The following is a 6,000-nucleotide window of genomic DNA, read 5'->3' on the forward strand; positions in this document are numbered from 1 at the left end:
TTTTAAGCCCACAACCTGACAATATGACAAATAGAAGACAGAGGGTGTGGAGAGCAATTATTTATCAATGTGGATTAAGGAACAAGTGAAAGGGTCAATACACTTAATATACGATGACATGGCTAATCAATGCATGCTCATTCTCTATTTGATCCGAGTTAAATCCTGCTCCTTTGTGGGTACAGAGGGCTCCTTTGCATTGCAGCCAGCTTGTTTTTTCTACAGAAAGACAGAAAACAGTGGATTGCCACATGGGGATACCTGGCCAGTGGACTGCACAAAGCTAAATTTCTTCGCTTGCTCACATGGTAGTAATGACCAGTAACATAATGGAAGTAAATAGATGAAGAACTATTAATTCTAGAATATAGATAGATTTAATGCTACACACACAAAAAGTGACCAGGCAAGTAAATGTGCAGTCATGTCGTGTCATGTCAGGGAATGGGGCTTCTCTGCCTCAGCTTCCCCATCTGTAAAGGGAGTTGGTCCACGAAGTTTCTTAGCATCTAAAAATGTTTAAAACTACTCTATAGATCATGCAAGTTTTCTTTCAGGAGACTATTCTTAATTAAAAATGGTTCCTAGTGAAGACACTTTCCTTCATGCTCATTTGTTTTTGTAATATCCCATTATTTCTAATTTCTCTACTCCATTATTCTCTCAGACTGTTCTCTTTAAGTTCCTCTCCCAACATAGTGACAGTTACCATACCACCTTGGTCAATGCTCAGCTACATTATATAATTCTCATAGATGTTCCTCATCAGGCAAATTGTTTCGGTGCTTAAATATTAGCATTGCTTTTTTTTTTTTTTTTCCCCTAAACTCCATATCTCACCATTTATCATTGCCCTTTGTTTATAGCTTGTCAGCCAATTTTAAATCCATGAGGCAGTGCTCATTTCCAACCCAACTCAGATTAATTTTTCAAGTATGATTTCTGAGGTATTGCATCTGATGCCTGCTGGATGCAAGATCCAAAACTGCTGTGTGTTACAAATTTGTGACCCCCGCTGTAGTCACCCTGTGTTCCAGCACGTATGTCTAGGATCATAATTTCACTCATTGCTGTTTATTGCTCATGTTTCTGCTGTCAGCTGCTTACTTTCCTTAAAAAAAACCAAACCTCACTTCCATTATTTTCCTAGGGATTGTAATGTGATTTACCAGACGATAATTTCAACGATTACTCTTTATTCATCTTCTAAAGTTCAGTGCCATCTAGCCATCTGGTGTCTCATTAGTTCTGCAAAAGCCCTAGCCTACAAAGAAAAAAAAAATTAGTCACATGGCTAATTTTAAGTATGTGAATCCTAATGATGCAAAGGAGACTGCTCATATTTTTTGAGCCAGGCATACAGATAACTCTTGCAGGACCAGGCCATAAAATACTTTCAAAAGATTTCTATGGTTAATTGCATAAAGTAATTAGCATGAACACTGCAGTGTACTTCACACAGAAGTGCTAATAGGCCTGTATTAAGGTTTTCCATGCATTTCTTTACTAGAATTTATCAATCACCTAGGTATCAGATTTTTGACAATATGAAGAGCAATGTAAATCAGTGTTAACCTGAAGCATGTTGATGGATATACGTTTTCAGGAGATTTGGAATCAGATGTAAAGCTCTTCATCATTTCTTAATTAGCCATTTTGCTTTCACTATCCCTGTGGTGCTAGAGACCCACACACCAGCACAGTCAGTTTAGAATCAGTGTGATCAATTTTCTGGTCTCTCTTCCTTAAATAGCATATTTTTCTTTCATAAACTGCTTGTCCTCACTGATATACATATAAAACCTCATCTTATTTGTTTTACATTCTGCAACCAGAATTAACTTTTTTTCTGCCTAGAAAGGTGTTACTGCAGAGGAGCAGCTCTTTTCCATACCCCCTTTTCTGACTACATCTGAGAAACACCTTTCAATTTGTTAATGCACTGCTCAGTAAAAACATCTACCCTATACCAAATTTAGACTGCCATTATTAAGGTGTGAACCATTTTGTGAAAGGCAGCTTGTTATTGCTATATATCGTAAATACTCTTCAAACGCCACTTTTTGAACTTGTGACTGATCAGTCTGGCATCTCAAATTCCCTTCTGCTAATTACAAAATCCTGATCTTGCTCATTACCCACCATAACAATAACACCTAGTTAGGAAGAGAATATCACTGCTCCCTGGCAAACCCCAATGTCTCGTGGTTTCATTGCTTTCTGCCACTTAGCTTATTAAATCAGTTTGCACATAGCCAGTTTTCCACATGCCTCTGCAAAATCCTGAATGTTCTTTTGTAGGCTCCTGAATTCAGACTGGGTGTTGTGGAATATGTAGGATGAATGTTGCTTGCTATCATTAACTTACGGAGCCTACCTCAGCTCAGAAATGCATTTAGCCATGCATTTTGTTAAGTGACGTAGGAGATTATGTATTTTTATCTCTTTAAGTTTGGATCAGTGAAACAAAGAGAAATCAGGTATGTTTTCTCAGGACCTGTAGTAAGTCTGCAAGTGAGTTTCCTGAAGCCCAGCTAACGTCTTAACTGCAACACAGTTCCTTCTGAAAAGGTAAGGCCTCTAAGCCAGTCATTAACTGCTAGAAAATATTAATCAGAAAAGGTAGATGCAAATTCACCTACCTACTTCTAACTGATTTGAGACAACAGCGAGTAGTTCAGGGTTACTTTAGCTGCTTTTATATTATTTGTTACATGCATTTTTATACAAGAACCAGCAATTCACCAGGCTGGGAGAGAGCAACATCCCAAAGACAACTTGCCCAGTAGAAACAGAGAGACTGGCCAGAGTCTGGAGCTGGACTATGCACAAATGTAAAAAATCAGCAAATATTGTTTCCCCTAAACCAAAATATCCCCAATGGGGTCTTTCGAATTAAGAGATTTAAATTCCCATGTTATTCCTATTTAATTACAGTCCAGATGAGAAATTATTAATGATAAGCAAGTGTTTTGTCTAAATATCAATATTAAATCCACTCTGCAGAGCTGGAAGTTTACATAGTTGACTGGATGTGAAATAAACACTAGAATGAACGACTTCTATAGGTCAGGAAAGAATTTGCATGTAAACATCCTCACAAAAGAAAGCCACTTTTAGACAGCCTCTAGACTACAAGCATTGTGGATGGACCAGCATGGTCTCTGGGATAAGAAAACACAGCATCTCCGGAAAGAAGAGACTTCAGTACAGCCAAGTCAGTTCAGGATCATTTAATTCAAATCTCCACGTAATTTTCCTTTTATTTAAACCATTATTAAGAAATATCCATCAGCTTATCACACGTGAAGCATAAGCTTCCTTTGGTATTAACTTTGACACTTGGGGGATTATATTAATTTAGGTGATAGAACCTGTTAGTGAGCATTTGATTGCCCTCAATGCAGAAGGATTTGCTCTTGTTATTGATTTGTTGGCAAATATATTGGGTGGAAATCCCCTGGTATTGCTGGTAGCTATGGATTCCAAATTTTATTGGATTTGTGAGCAATTTTCCTCTGTGTTTAAACTTGTGATCACTTTATAAAAAGAAGAGCCCAAGAGTAAGGTGAAAAACAAATGCTTGTTTTTATTTTGCTGAAAAGGAAAGCTGCCTTCATTTTCTTTCCTGGTTCTTGATTGCATTAGTCTGGCTTTTGTCATGTTTACTCTTGAGACAGGAAGCGAACTGAGAATACATTGCTACAGGAGCCAGCAAGAAAGAAGCCATTACCTCTAATGGGCAAAAGGTCATCAGGGCAAATTTTGTTTCATGCAGAGGGTAGAAATCAAAACCATCCACCCTTTAGTTGCCACAAATAAGTGTATGGGCCAATGTGACTTCTTTTATAGCACTATTCACCTCCTAAATAATTTTACTCAAGCCTTTAGGTAGGAGTTAATGAAAGCCAAGAATAAGCCAGACTGAACCCTTTCCACCCCAAGCCCTGAGGCCAGGGCCGTGGGCATCCAGACAGCTCCTCCCCACTCACACACCATGACAGGCAGGCCCTAGGGCTGAGGAGACATGCAGAGGGCTGTCCCCCCTTGTCTGCAAGTGGGACGCAGCCAGGGAGCAGGTCCAGGCATCCTTGGGAGTGTGATGATGACAGTGAGCACTCGGCTTCACAGAATCACAGAATCAGCCAGGTTGGAAGAGACCTCAGGGATCATCGAGTCCAACCATTGCCCTGACCCACCCTGTCAACTAGATCATGGCACTAAGTGCCATGTCCAGTCTTTTCTTAAACACATCCAGAGATGGTGACTCCACCACCTCCCTGGGCAGCCCATTCCAATGTCTAATAACCCTTTCTGAAAAGAAATTCTTCCTAATGTCTTTAGGAAATGGCTTCCCCATTCCTGTGCTGTGCCTTGGTCTGTGCTCCAGCAATCAATATATTCTTAGTCCTTGTTGTCAGGTCCCTAGGAGAGGTAAATTGATTTATCTTTATCTCTGCTTTGCAATCCCTCTGTCCCTACACACTGAAATTTCTGGTAGAATACTATAGAAGTATCAGAAATAATAGATGCAGAATTGGGCTTCTATGACACAATATGTCTCCTCTTTAGCTTTTCTTTAAGACTGATTCATAAAACTTGATCAGAATTAACAACAACAAAAAAGGGAGTTTAATTAAACCTATGTTGGGAAATGTCTAAAGAAATAAAGTGTTTCATTATGTTCTCTTATTATATTCTACAATATTTATCCAATTAAGGTTAGCACTCAAAGTTATTTTTAGATGTGGCATGAATAAGATAACCTAAGATATCATATGATTGCTCCCAGCTGAGACGTAATAGTTGAAAGTAATTTTTTCCAATAAAAATAACAGTGAACAGTGCTATTAATTCATGATAATGACGCTACTGGGAGAAGTATATGACTTCCACTGCTGAATAATCAACAGAAGTAAATTAGCTTTAAGCAACAGAATGTGTGTATGTCTATGTCTGGGAGTGTAAATGACCTTGAGAGTAAGAATTGAGAAAAGAAATTAAATACAGTTTTAAGCATTATAAGAATGTTTTTTTTAAAATTATGTATTTTGAAATGTAGTCCATGTGAATTCAAGACTGCAAGGCAAAATTGATTGTCATTCTCTTACATATTTTTCCTAAAATGCACAGATGTATACTTCTACCTGAAACCTTTCCAAATTTCAGCTTTATCACATGAAGAAATATGGTTTCTGGCACATTTCATTTTTACTTCTAACTCAACAAAATCAGAAGCAAAACATTAAATTTAATAAATCTGCAGTTTCTTATCCTTTGTCTCTGTCTTCACTGTCCTCTTTCAAGTGGGCTGTATTTAAGATAAAGCATTTATCTCCATTGTAGACATTTTTGATCAGCATTTTCAAGCTGATTTAAAACAATCAACTTAGGAAATTCTTTTTTAGCTGTGTTTATCTATTAACTTGATTATTTTTTCTTTCTTTTCTACTCTTCCTGCCTCCCAGAAGGTATGTATTTTCCTAAAACTATCTGCTTTTTACTTCCAGTACATTTTTTGCTATTTAACCAAATGTGAAATTTTACTTTTTTTGGCTCTCCCTTATATATAGCCAGATGAACGAATCTCTTTCAAGTTAACAAGCTGACACAGAGCTGCATTTAATGCAGTATTTGGTGTTTTGAGCAAATATTCTGCAAAGATTCTTTTTCATAACTACCATTCTATCAAGTAGTGCTCCTGCTACTTCTGTAGTAGTAGTAGTAGTAATAATAATAATTAATAATGAGGCTTAGGAAGACAGAAAATGTTTCATCTTTTGCCACAGATAATAATGTAATTTGGAAGGGAATGTGCAATGACCTAGACTACCCCCAAATCCATAGGAAAACTATCTGTAAGTTGTAAACTTCTAATTTGCTTTTCTTGATACAGTTAATACATAGCCTATAGCAGATAACATCCACCAGTGTATTCAACACCAAGTGATCTTAGCTTGTGAATTCCTCATTCATTTCAACCTGCTACAGTACATGAGA

The sequence above is a fragment of the Nyctibius grandis genome, chromosome 8 (genome assembly GCF_013368605.1).
Source record: "Nyctibius grandis isolate bNycGra1 chromosome 8, bNycGra1.pri, whole genome shotgun sequence".
In the NCBI taxonomy this organism is placed as follows: Eukaryota; Metazoa; Chordata; class Aves; order Nyctibiiformes; family Nyctibiidae; genus Nyctibius; species Nyctibius grandis.